Source organism: Mesoplodon bidens (assembly GCF_964165515.1).
Source record: "Mesoplodon bidens genome assembly, chromosome: Y".
NCBI classification, from domain to species: Eukaryota; Metazoa; Chordata; class Mammalia; order Artiodactyla; family Ziphiidae; genus Mesoplodon; species Mesoplodon bidens.
The window spans coordinates 33056397-33070192 of NC_138180.1; positions in this window are offsets into that span (position 1 = coordinate 33056397).

The window sequence follows — 13796 nt, forward strand, 5'->3', positions numbered from 1 at the left end:
AAAAATAAAACAGAAAAAAAGTTCTTCCATTCACACTGATGTATATATAACAATGAATTATTTCCATGCTTATATCTATAAATACATAAAAGAGGAATAAAATCTAACTTGAACCAAAAAAGAAAGAAAAAAAACTGAACCTAACAGTTATACAGAGGAAAACACTACCAAGGCACTTGCTCCAGTGGTAAACAATTCTGAAATTGGTCAGAGGTGGGGAATCATCTCCCATACAGCCAGCAGCCCCACCCGCCCACGCAAGGAGCGTCCTTATTGCAAAGCTGGGAGACCGTGCCCAGGCCTCTGTGAGTAAACGTGAGCTGAGCCCCAGGCCAGATGCTGCTGAACTGTTCCCACCCTTCCCAGGTGAAACACCTGAATATGTACAAGGGCTTGAAAGCCTAGAGGGAGGGCCGTGGAGCCACACCAGCGACGGCACGCAGGCCAACTTGGTGCCTGCAGGTCAGCCAGGATGGTCCTGGCCACGGGCGCTCTTCTGGAAGCTTTCCATTGCCCTGCCTGAGATACCCCTCCCGTCCCGGCCCCCACTCCTTTTTTTCCTTCCTCACCTGAGCCCGGAGAGATATTCCCGTGGAAGTTATGGGTGACACATCCTCTCCTTTACAGGTGGCAGCCTGGCAACTCCTGCCGAAAGTCCAGCAGAGCCCCACTCACACCGGGCCACCCACAAAGCCGTGGACCCTCACACCCTCCCACCAGCACAGCCCCGAGACTGCTGACGGGGCAGAGAATATGGAGTCAGGCACAGCTGCAGGGGCTATTGCTGCCTGGAGTGCTGTTTATATTGACCTCAACCCAGGCACACCTGGGGAGGGCTTGCCGGCAGGGTCAGGCTGCCCAGGTCAGCTAATCCTCAGCCCTCAGGGAATCACATTGCAGAAAATGGACCTCGCTAAGAGAGAATATTGGCCAAGGAAAAAAAGGACACAATGCCATTTGCAGCACCGTAGATGAGTCTAGAGGTAATCACGTGACTTGGAGTAAGTCAGAAAGTGAAAGACACATATCATATCATATCACTTATTGGTGTTACCTATAAATTGATACCAGGGCAGATATTTCCACGGAGAAGGGCAATCACAGATTCATTAAACAAACTTATGGTTCACCAAAGGAAAGGTGTGAGGATTGAATTCATTACGATATTGGGGTTAACAGACATATACAAACACAGTAGACGTATATAATCACCAAAGACCTACGGAGTACCAAGAGAAGACTACTCAACATTCTGTCATAACGTACATGGGAAAAGGATCCCAGGAAGAACAGACATATGTATATGTGTAAAAGAACCACCTCTTGCACACCTACAACAAGCTAAACGTTGTACTCAAACATGCTGTAATAAAAAAATAAAAAATTAAATTAAAAACAAGAACAAGAATTAGTGAGACACACTTGAGGGGCTTTCTCCTGGCACATTCCGTTCTACATTCCAATCTAGAACGCGACTTCCATTGAGGCTCTGCTGCCCTAGTAACCAGATTTGGTAAGGGAGAACTGCTGCCACCTTGTGGCCGTTTCTCACAACTGCAGCTTTAATCCCAGCGCTAATGGTCAGTGGATATTCCAAGTCATTACAGGCCTGTAAATGACACCTGCCCTGAAAACAAATCCAGGGGTCATATATCGACCAAAAAATTCAAAAGACGTCCATATTTCAAAACGACAGTTTCAAGAGGCATATTTCACGCACATTAGTGTTCTGCTTCTTTTGCTTTCTTTCTTTCTTTGTTAAAAAAACGGGAATGGATAAAGGCAACCCTCAGAATGGGCGAAAACGTTCACAAACGAATCAATGGACAAAGGTTTAATCTCCAATATATATAAACAGCTCATGCAGCTTAATATTAATAAAACAAACAACCCAATACAAAAATGGGCAGAAGATCTAAAGAGACGTTTCTTCAAAGAAGTCACAGAGATGGCCAAGACGCACATGAGAAGCTGCTCAACATCACTAATTATTAGAGAAATGCAAATCAAAACTACAATGAGGTAAGACCTCACACCTGTTAGAATCGGCATCATCAGATAATGTACAAACAACAAATTCTGGGGAGGGTGTGGACAAAAGGAACCCTCTTCCGCTATTGGTGGGAATGTAAATTGATACAGTCACTATGGAGAACAGTATGGAGGTTCCTTTAAAAAACTAAAAAGAGAATTACCATAGGATCCAGCAATCCCACTTCTGGGCATATACCCAGAGAAAACCATAAATCACAAAGACACATTCACCACAATGTTCATTGCAGCACTATTTACAATAGCCAGGTAATGGAAGCAACCTAAATGCCCACAGACAGACGAATGGATAAAGATGTGGTACATATATAAAATGGAATAGTACTCAGCCATAAAAAGGAATGAAACTGGGTCATTTGTAGAGAAGTTGATGGATCTAGAGACTGTCATGCAGAGTGAAGTAAGTCAGAAAGAGAAAAACAAATATTGTATATTAATGCCTATATGTGGAACCTAGAAAAATGGTACAGATGAACTGGTTTGCAGGGCAGAAATAGAGACACAGAGGTAGAGAACAGACGTATGGACACAAAGTGGGGGAAGCCATGGGGTGGTGGTGGTGGGATGAGTTGGGAGATTGGGATTGACCTGTATACATGTATATGCATAAAATAGATAACTAATAATAACCTACTGTATAAAAAAATAAACAAAATTAAATTTCAAAATTTTTAAAAATAAAATGTAAAAATAAAACAGAAAAAAAGTTCTTCCATTCACACTGATGTATATATAACAATGAATTATTTCCATGCTTATATCTATAAATACATAAAAGAGGAATAAAATCTAACTTGAACCAAAAAAGAAAGAAAAAAAACTGAACCTAACAGTTATACAGAGGAAAACACTACCAAGGCACTTGCTCCAGTGGTAAACAATTCTGAAATTGGTCAGAGGTGGGGAATCATCTCCCATACAGCCAGCAGCCCCACCCGCCCACGCAAGGAGCGTCCTTATTGCAAAGCTGGGAGACCGTGCCCAGGCCTCTGTGAGTAAACGTGAGCTGAGCCCCAGGCCAGATGCTGCTGAACTGTTCCCACCCTTCCCAGGTGAAACACCTGAATATGTACAAGGGCTTGAAAGCCTAGAGGGAGGGCCGTGGAGCCACACCAGCGACGGCACGCAGGCCAACTTGGTGCCTGCAGGTCAGCCAGGATGGTCCTGGCCACGGGCGCTCTTCTGGAAGCTTTCCATTGCCCTGCCTGAGATACCCCTCCCGTCCCGGCCCCCACTCCTTTTTTTCCTTCCTCACCTGAGCCCGGAGAGATATTCCCGTGGAAGTTATGGGTGACACATCCTCTCCTTTACAGGTGGCAGCCTGGCAACTCCTGCCGAAAGTCCAGCAGAGCCCCACTCACACCGGGCCACCCACAAAGCCGTGGACCCTCACACCCTCCCACCAGCACAGCCCCGAGACTGCTGACGGGGCAGAGAATATGGAGTCAGGCACAGCTGCAGGGGCTATTGCTGCCTGGAGTGCTGTTTATATTGACCTCAACCCAGGCACACCTGGGGAGGGCTTGCCGGCAGGGTCAGGCTGCCCAGGGCAGCTAATCCTCAGCCCTCAGGGAATCACATTGCAGAAAATGGACCTCGCTAAGACAGAATATTCGCCAAGGAAAAAAAGGACACAATGCCATTCGCAGCACCGTCGATGAGTCTCGAGGTAATCACGTGACTTGGAGTAAGTCAGAAAGTGAAAGACACATATCGTATCATATCACTTATAGGTGTTACCTATAAATTGATACCAGGGCAGATATCTCCACGGAGAAGGGCAATCACAGATTCATTAAACAAACTTATGGTTCACCAAAGGAAAGGTGTGAGGATTGAATTCATTACGATATTGGGGTTAACAGACATATACAAACACAGTAGACGTATATAATCACCAAAGACCTACGGAGTACCAAGAGAAGACTACTCAACATTCTGTCATAACGTACATGGGAAAAGGATCCCAGGAAGAACAGACATATGTATATGTGTAAAAGAACCACCTCTTGCACACCTACAACAAGCTAAACGTTGTACTCAAACATGCTGTAATAAAAAAATAAAAAATTAAATTAAAAACAAGAACAAGAAGTAGTGAGACACACTTGAGGGGCTTTCTCCTGGCACATTCCGTTCTACATTCCAATCTAGAACGCGACTTCCATTGAGGCTCTGCTGCCCTAGTAACCAGATTTGGTAAGGAAGAACTGCTGCCACCTTGTGGCCGTTTCTCACAACTGCAGCTTTAATCCCAGCGCTAATGGTCAGTGGATATTCCAAGTCATTACAGGCCTGTAAATGACACCTGCCCTGAAAACAAATCCTGGGGTCATATATCGACCAAAAAATTCAAAAGACGTCCATATTTCAAAACGAGAGTTTCAAGAGGCATATTTCACGCACATTAGTGTTCTGCTTCTTTTGCTTTCTTTCTTTCTCTGTTAAAAAAACGGGAATGGAAAAAGGCAACCCTCAGAATGGGCGAAAACGTTCACAAACGAATCAATGGACAAAGGTTTAATCTCCAATATATATAAACAGCTCATGCAGCTTAATATTAATAAAACAAACAACCCAATACAAAAATGGGCAGAAGATCTAAAGAGACGTTTCTTCAAAGAAGTCACAGAGATGGCCAAGATGCACATGAGAAGCTGCTCAACATCACTAATTATTAGAGAAATGCAAATCAAAACTACAATGAGGTAAGACCTCACACCTGTTAGAATCGGCATCATCAGATAATGTACAAACAACAAATTCTGGGGAGGGTGTGGACAAAAGGATCCCTCTTCCGCTATTGGTGGGAATGTAAATTGATACAGTCACTATGGAGAACAGTATGGAGGTTCCTTTAAAAAACTAAAAAGAGAATTACCATAGGATCCAGCAATCCCACTTCTGGGCATATACCCAGAGAACACCATAAATCACAAAGACACATTCACCACAATGTTCATTGCAGCACTATTTACAATAGCCAGGTAATGGAAGCAACCTAAATGCCCACAGACAGACGAATGGATAAAGATGTGGTACATATATAAAATGGAATACTACTCAGCCATAAAAAGGAATGAAACTGGGTCATTTGTAGAGAAGTTGTTGGATCTAGAGACTGTCATGCAGAGTGAAGTAAGTCAGAAAGAGAAAAACAAATATTGTATATTAATGCCTATATGTGGAACCTAGAAAAATGGTACAGATGAACTGGTTTGCAGGGCAGAAATAGAGACACAGAGGTAGAGAACAGACGTATGGACACAAAGTGGGGGAAGCCATGGGGTGGTGGTGGTGGGATGAGTTGGGAGATTGGGATTGACCTGTATACATGTATATGCATAAAATAGATAACTAATAATAACCTACTGTATAAAAAAATAAACAAAATTAAATTTCAAAATTTTTAAAAATAAAATGTAAAAATAAAACAGAAAAAAAGTTCTTCCATTCACACTGATGTATATATAACAATGAATTATTTCCATGCTTATATCTATAAATACATAAAAGAGGAATTAAATCTAACTTGAACCAAAAAAGAAAGAAAAAAAACTGAACCTAACAGTTATACAGAGGAAAACACTACCAAGGCACTTGCTCCAGTGGTAAATAATTCTGAAATTGGTCAGAGGTGGGGAATCATCTCCCATACAGCCAGCAGCCCCACCCGCCCACGCAAGGAGCGTCCTTATTGCAAAGCTGGGAGACCGTGCCCAGGCCTCTGTGAGTAAACGTGAGCTGAGCCCCAGGCCAGATGCTGCTGAACTGTTCCCACCCTTCCCAGGTGAAACACCTGAATATGTACAAGGGCTTGAAAGCCTAGAGGGAGGGCCGTGGAGCCACACCAGCGACGGCACGCAGGCCAACTTGGTGCCTGCAGGTCAGCCAGGATGGTCCTGGCCACGGGCGCTCTTCTGGAAGCTTTCCATTGCCCTGCCTGAGATACCCCTCCCGTCCCGGCCCCCACTCCTTTTTTTCCTTCCTCACCTGAGCCCGGAGAGATATTCCCGTGGAAGTTATGGGTGACACATCCTCTCCTTTACAGGTGGCAGCCTGGCAACTCCTGCCGAAAGTCCAGCAGAGCCCCACTCACACTGGGCCACCCACAAAGCCGTGGACCCTCCCACCCTCCCACCAGCACAGCCCCGAGACTGCTGACGGGGCAGAGAATATGGAGTCAGGCACAGCTGCAGGGGCTATTGCTGCCTGCAGTGCTGTTTATATTGAACTCAACCCAGGCACACCTGGGGAGGGCTTGCCGGCAGGGTCAGGCTGCCCAGGGCAGCTAATCCTCAGCCCTCAGGGAATCACATTGCAGAAAATGGACCTCGCTAAGACAGAATATTCGCCAAGGAAAAAAAGGACACAATGCCATTCGCAGCACCGTAGATGAGTCTCGAGGTAATCACGTGACTTGGAGTAAGTCAGAAAGTGAAAGACACATATCGTATCATATCACTTATAGGTGTTACCTATAAATTGATACCAGGGCAGATATCTCCACGGAGAAGGGCAATCACAGATTCATTAAACAAACTTATGGTTCACCAAAGGAAAGGTGTGAGGATTGAATTCATTACGATATTGGGGTTAACAGACATATACAAACACAGTAGACGTATATAATCACCAAAGACCTACGGAGTACCAAGAGAAGACTACTCAACATTCTGTCATAACGTACATGGGAAAAGGATCCCAGGAAGAACAGACATATGTATATGTGTAAAAGAACCACCTCTTGCACACCTACAACAAGCTAAACGTTGTACTCAAACATGCTGTAATAAAAAAATAAAAGATTAAATTAAAAACAAGAAGTAGTGAGACACACTTGAGGGGCTTTCTCCTGGCACATTCCGTTCTACATTCCAATCTAGAACGCGACTTCCATTGAGGCTCTGCTGCCCTAGTAACCAGATTTGGTAAGGGAGAACTGCTGCCACCTTGTGGCCGTTTCTCACAACTGCAGCTTTAATCCCAGCGCTAATGGTCAGTGGATATTCCAAATCATTACAGGCCTGTAAATGACACCTGCCCTGAAAACAAATCCTGGGGTCATATATCGACCAAAAAATTCAAAAGACGTCCATATTTCAAAACGACAGTTTCAAGAGGCATATTTCACGCACATTAGTGTTCTGCTTCTTTTGCTTTCTTTCTTTCTTTGTTAAAAAAACGGGAATGGAAAAAGGCAACCCTCAGAATGGGCGAAAACGTTCACAAACGAATCAATGGACAAAGGTTTAATCTCCAATATATATAAACAGCTCATGCAGCTTAATATTAATAAAACAAACAACCCAATACAAAAATGGGCAGAAGATCTAAAGAGACGTTTCTTCAAAGAAGTCACAGAGATGGCCAAGACGCACATGAGAAGCTGCTCAACATCACTAATTATTAGAGAAATGCAAATCAAAACTACAATGAGGTAAGACCTCACACCTGTTAGAATCGGCATCATCAGATAATGTACAAACAACAAATTCTGGGGAGGGTGTGGACAAAAGGAACCCTCTTCCGCTATTGGTGGGAATGTAAATTGATACAGTCACTATGGAGAACAGTATGGAGGTTCCTTTAAAAAACTAAAAAGAGAATTACCATAGGATCCAGCAATCCCACTTCTGGGCATATACCCAGAGAAAACCATAAATCACAAAGACACATTCACCACAATGTTCATTGCAGCACTATTTACAATAGCCAGGTAATGGAAGCAACCTAAATGCCCACAGACAGACGAATGGATAAAGATGTGGTACATATATAAAATGGAATAGTACTCAGCCATAAAAAGGAATGAAACTGGGTCATTTGTAGAGAAGTTGATGGATCTAGAGACTGTCATGCAGAGTGAAGTAAGTCAGAAAGAGAAAAACAAATATTGTATATTAATGCCTATATGTGGAACCTAGAAAAATGGTACAGATGAACTGGTTTGCAGGGCAGAAATAGAGACACAGAGGTAGAGAACAGACGTATGGACACAAAGTGGGGGAAGCCATGGGGTGGTGGTGGTGGGATGAGTTGGGAGATTGGGATTGACCTGTATACATGTATATGCATAAAATAGATAACTAATAATAACCTACTGTATAAAAAAATAAACAAAATTAAATTTCAAAATTTTTAAAAATAAAATGTAAAAATAAAACAGAAAAAAAGTTCTTCCATTCACACTGATGTATATATAACAATGAATTATTTCCATGCTTATATCTATAAATACATAAAAGAGGAATAAAATCTAACTTGAACCAAAAAAGAAAAAAAAAACTGAACCTAACAGTTATACAGAGGAAAACACTACCAAGGCACTTGCTCCAGTGGTAAATAATTCTGAAATTGGTCAGAGGTGGGGAGTCGTCTCCCATACAGCCAGCAGCCCCACCCGCCCACGCAAGGAGCGTCCTTATTGCAAAGCTGGGAGACCGTGCCCAGGCCTCTGTGAGTAAACGTGAGCTGAGCCCCAGGCCAGATGCTGCTGAACTGTTCCCACCCTTCCCAGGTGAAACACCTGAATATGTACAAGGGCTTGAAAGCCTAGAGGGAGGGCCGTGGAGCCACACCAGCGACGACACGCAGGCCAACTTGGTGCCTGCAGGTCAGCCAGGATGGTCCTGGCCACGGGCGCTCTTCTGGAAGCTTTCCATTGCCCTGCCTGAGATACCCCTCCCGTCCCGGCCCCCACTCCTTTTTTTCCTTCCTCACCTGAGCCCGGAGAGATATTCCCGTGGAAGTTATGGGTGACACATCCTCTCCTTTACAGGTGGCAGCCTGGCAACTCCTGCCGAAAGTCCAGCAGAGCCCCACTCACACCGGGCCACCCACAAAGCCGTGGACCCTCACACCCTCCCACCAGCACAGCCCCGAGACTGCTGACGGGGCAGAGAATATGGAGTCAGGCACAGCTGCAGGGGCTATTGCTGCCTGGAGTGCTGTTTATATTGACCTCAACCCAGGCACACCTGGGGAGGGCTTGCCGGCAGGGTCAGGCTGCCCAGGGCAGCTAATCCTCAGCCCTCAGGGAATCACATTGCAGAAAATGGACCTCGCTAAGACAGAATATTCGCCAAGGAAAAAAAGGACACAATGCCATTCGCAGCACCGTCGATGAGTCTCGAGGTAATCACGTGACTTGGAGTAAGTCAGAAAGTGAAAGACACATATCGTATCATATCACTTATAGGTGTTACCTATAAATTGATACCAGGGCAGATATTTCCACGGAGAAGGGCAATCACAGATTCATTAAACAAACTTATGGTTCACCAAAGGAAAGGTGTGAGGATTGAATTCATTACGATATTGGGGTTAACAGACATATACAAACACAGTAGACGTATATAATCACCAAAGACCTATGGAGTACCAAGAGAAGACTACTCAACATTCTGTCATAACGTACATGGGAAAAGGATCCCAGGAAGAACAGACATATGTATATGTGTAAAAGAACCACCTCTTGCACACCTACAACAAGCTAAACGTTGTACTCAAACATGCTATAATAAAAAAATAAAAAATTAAATTAAAAACAAGAACAAGAAGTAGTGAGACACACTTGAGGGGCTTTCTCCTGGCACATTCCGTTCTACAATCCAATCTAGAACGCGACTTCCATTGAGGCTCTGCTGCCCTAGTAACCAGATTTGGTAAGGGAGAACTGCTGCCACCTTGTGGCCGCTTCTCACAACAGCAGCTTTAATCCCAGCGCTAATGGTCAGTGGATATTCCAAATCATTACAGGCCTGTAAATGACACCTGCCCTGAAAACAAATCCTGGGGTCATATATCGACCAAAAAATTCAAAAGACGTCCATATTTCAAAACGACAGTTTCAAGAGGCATATTTCACGCACATTAGTGTTCTGCTTCTTTTGCTTTCTTTCTTTCTTTGTTAAAAAAACGGGAATGGAAAAAGGCAACCCTCAGAATGGGCGAAAACGTTCACAAACGAATCAATGGACAAAGGTTTAATCTCCAATATATATAAACAGCTCATGCAGCTTAATATTAATAAAACAAACAACCCAATACAAAAATGGGCAGAAGATCTAAAGAGACGTTTCTTCAAAGAAGTCACAGAGATGGCCAAGACGCACATGAGAAGCTGCTCAACATCACTAATTATTAGAGAAATGCAAATCAAAACTACAATGAGGTAAGACCTCACACCTGTTAGAATCGGCATCATCAGATAATGTACAAACAACAAATTCTGGGGAGGGTGTGGACAAAAGGAACCCTCTTCCGCTATTGGTGGGAATGTAAATTGATACAGTCACTATGGAGAACAGTATGGAGGTTCCTTTAAAAAACTAAAAAGAGAATTACCATAGGATCCAGCAATCCCACTTCTGGGCATATACCCAGAGAAAACCATAAATCACAAAGACACATTCACCACAATGTTCATTGCAGCACTATTTACAATAGCCAGGTAATGGAAGCAACCTAAATGCCCACAGACAGACGAATGGATAAAGATGTGGTACATATATAAAATGGAATATTACTCAGCCATAAAAAGGAATGAAACTGGGTCATTTGTAGAGAAGTTGATGGATCTAGAGACTGTCATGCAGAGTGAAGTAAGTCAGAAAGAGAAAAACAAATATTGTATATTAATGCCTATATGTGGAACCTAGAAAAATGGTACAGATGAACTGGTTTGCAGGGCAGAAATAGAGACACAGAGGTAGAGAACAGACGTATGGACACAAAGTGGGGGAAGCCATGGGGTGGTGGTGGTGGGATGAGTTGGGAGATTGGGATTGACCTGTATACATGTATATGCATAAAATAGATAACTAATAATAACCTACGGTATAAAAAAATAAACAAAATTAAATTTCAAAATTTTTAAAAATAAAATGTAAAAATAAAACAGAAAAAAAGTTCTTCCATTCACACTGATGTATATATAACAATGAATTATTTCCATGCTTATATCTATAAATACATAAAAGAGGAATAAAATCTAACTTGACCCAAAAAAGAAAGAAAAAAACTGAACCTAACAGTTATACAGAGGAAAACACTACCAAGGCACTTGCTCCAGTGGTAAACAATTCTGAAATTGGTCAGAGGTGGGGAATCATCTCCCATACAGCCAGCAGCCCCACCCGCCCACGCAAGGAGCGTCCTTATTGCAAAGCTGGGAGACCGTGCCCAGGCCTCTGTGAGTAAACGTGAGCTGAGCCCCAGGCCAGATGCAGCTGAACTGTTCCCACCCTTCCCAGGTGAAACACCTGAATATGTACAAGGGCTTGAAAGCCTAGAGGGAGGGCCGTGGAGCCACACCAGCGACGGCACGCAGGCCAACTTGGTGCCTGCAGGTCAGCCAGGATGGTCCTGGCCACGGGCGCTCTTCTGGAAGCTTTCCATTGCCCTGCCTGAGATACCCCTCCCGTCCCGGCCCCCACTCCTTTTTTTCCTTCCTCACCTGAGCCCGGAGAGATATTCCCGTGGAAGTTATGGGTGACACATCCTCTCCTTTACAGGTGGCAGCCTGGCAACTCCTGCCGAAAGTCCAGCAGAGCCCCACTCACACCGGGCCACCCACAAAGCCGTGGACCCTCACACCCTCCCACCAGCACAGCCCCGAGACTGCTGACGGGGCAGAGAATATGGAGTCAGGCACAGCTGCAGGGGCTATTGCTGCCTGGAGTGCTGTTTATATTGACCTCAACCCAGGCACACCTGGGGAGGGCTTGCCGGCAGGGTCAGGCTGCCCAGGGCAGCTAATCCTCAGCCCTCAGGGAATCACATTGCAGAAAATGGACCTCGCTAAGACAGAATATTCGCCAAGGAAAAAAAGGACACAATGCCATTCGCAGCACCGTCGATGAGTCTCGAGGTAATCACGTGACTTGGAGTAAGTCAGAAAGTGAAAGACACATATCGTATCATATCACTTATAGGTGTTACCTATAAATTGATACCAGGGCAGATATTTCCACGGAGAAGGGCAATCACAGATTCATTAAACAAACTTATGGTTCACCAAAGGAAAGGTGTGAGGATTGAATTCATTACGATATTGGGGTTAACAGACATATACAAACACAGTAGACGTATATAATCACCAAAGACCTACGGAGTACCAAGAGAAGACTACTCAACATTCTGTCATAACGTACATGGGAAAAGGATCCCAGGAAGAACAGACATATGTATATGTGTAAAAGAACCACCTCTTGCACACCTACAACAAGCTAAACGTTGTACTCAAACATGCTGTAATAAAAAAATAAAAAATTAAATTAAAAACAAGAACAAGAATTAGTGAGACACACTTGAGGGGCTTTCTCCTGGCACATTCCGTTCTACATTCCAATCTAGAACGCGACTTCCATTGAGGCTCTGCTGCCCTAGTAACCAGATTTGGTAAGGGAGAACTGCTGCCACCTTGTGGCCGTTTCTCACAACAGCAGCTTTAATCCCAGCGCTAATGGTCAGTGGATATTCCAAATCATTACAGGCCTGTAAATGACACCTGCCCTGAAAACAAATCCTGGGGTCATATATCGACCAAAAAATTCAAAAGACGTCCATATTCCAAAACGACAGTTTCAAGAGGCATATTTCACGCACATTAGTGTTCTGCTTCTTTTGCTTTCTTTCTTTCTTTGTTAAAAAAACGGGAATGGAAAAAGGCAACCCTCAGAATGGGTGAAAACGTTCACAAACGAATCAATGGACAAAGGTTTAATCTCCAATATATATAAACAGCTCATGCAGCTTAATATTAATAAAACAAACAACCCAATACAAAAATGGGCAGAAGATCTAAAGAGACGTTTCTTCAAAGAAGTCACAGAGATGGCCAAGACGCACATGAGAAGCTGCTCAACATCACTAATTATTAGAGAAATGCAAATCAAAACTACAATGAGGTAAGACCTCACACCTGTTAGCATCGGCATCATCAGATAATGTACAAACAACAAATTCTGGGGAGGGTGTGGACAAAAGGAACCCTCTTCCGCTATTGGTGGGAATGTAAATTGATACAGTCACTATGGAGAACAGTATGGAGGTTCCTTTAAAAAACTAAAAAGAGAATTACCATAGGATCCAGCAATCCCACTTCTGGGCATATACCCAGAGAACACCATAAATCACAAAGACACATTCACCACAATGTTCATTGCAGCACTATTTACAATAGCCAGGTAATGGAAGCAACCTAAATGCCCACAGACAGACGAATGGATAAAGATGTGGTACATATATAAAATGGAATATTACTCAGCCATAAAAAGGAATGAAACTGGGTCATTTGTAGAGAAGTTGATGGATCTAGAGACTGTCATGCAGAGTGAAGTAAGTCAGAAAGAGAAAAACAAATATTGTATATTAATGCCTATATGTGGAACCTAGAAAAATGGTACAGATGAACTGGTTTGCAGGGCAGAAATAGAGACACAGAGGTAGAGAACAGACGTATGGACACAAAGTGGGGGAAGCCATGGGGTGGTGGTGGTGGGATGAGTTGGGAGATTGGGATTGACCTGTATACATGTATATGCATAAAATAGATAACTATTAATAACCTACTGTATAAAAAAATAAACAAAATTAAATTTCAAAATTTTTAAAAATAAAATGTAAAAATAAAACAGAAAAAAAGTTCTTCCAATCACACTGATGTATATATAACAATGAATTATTTCCATGCTTATATCTATAAATACATAAAAGAGGAATAAAATCTAACTTGAACC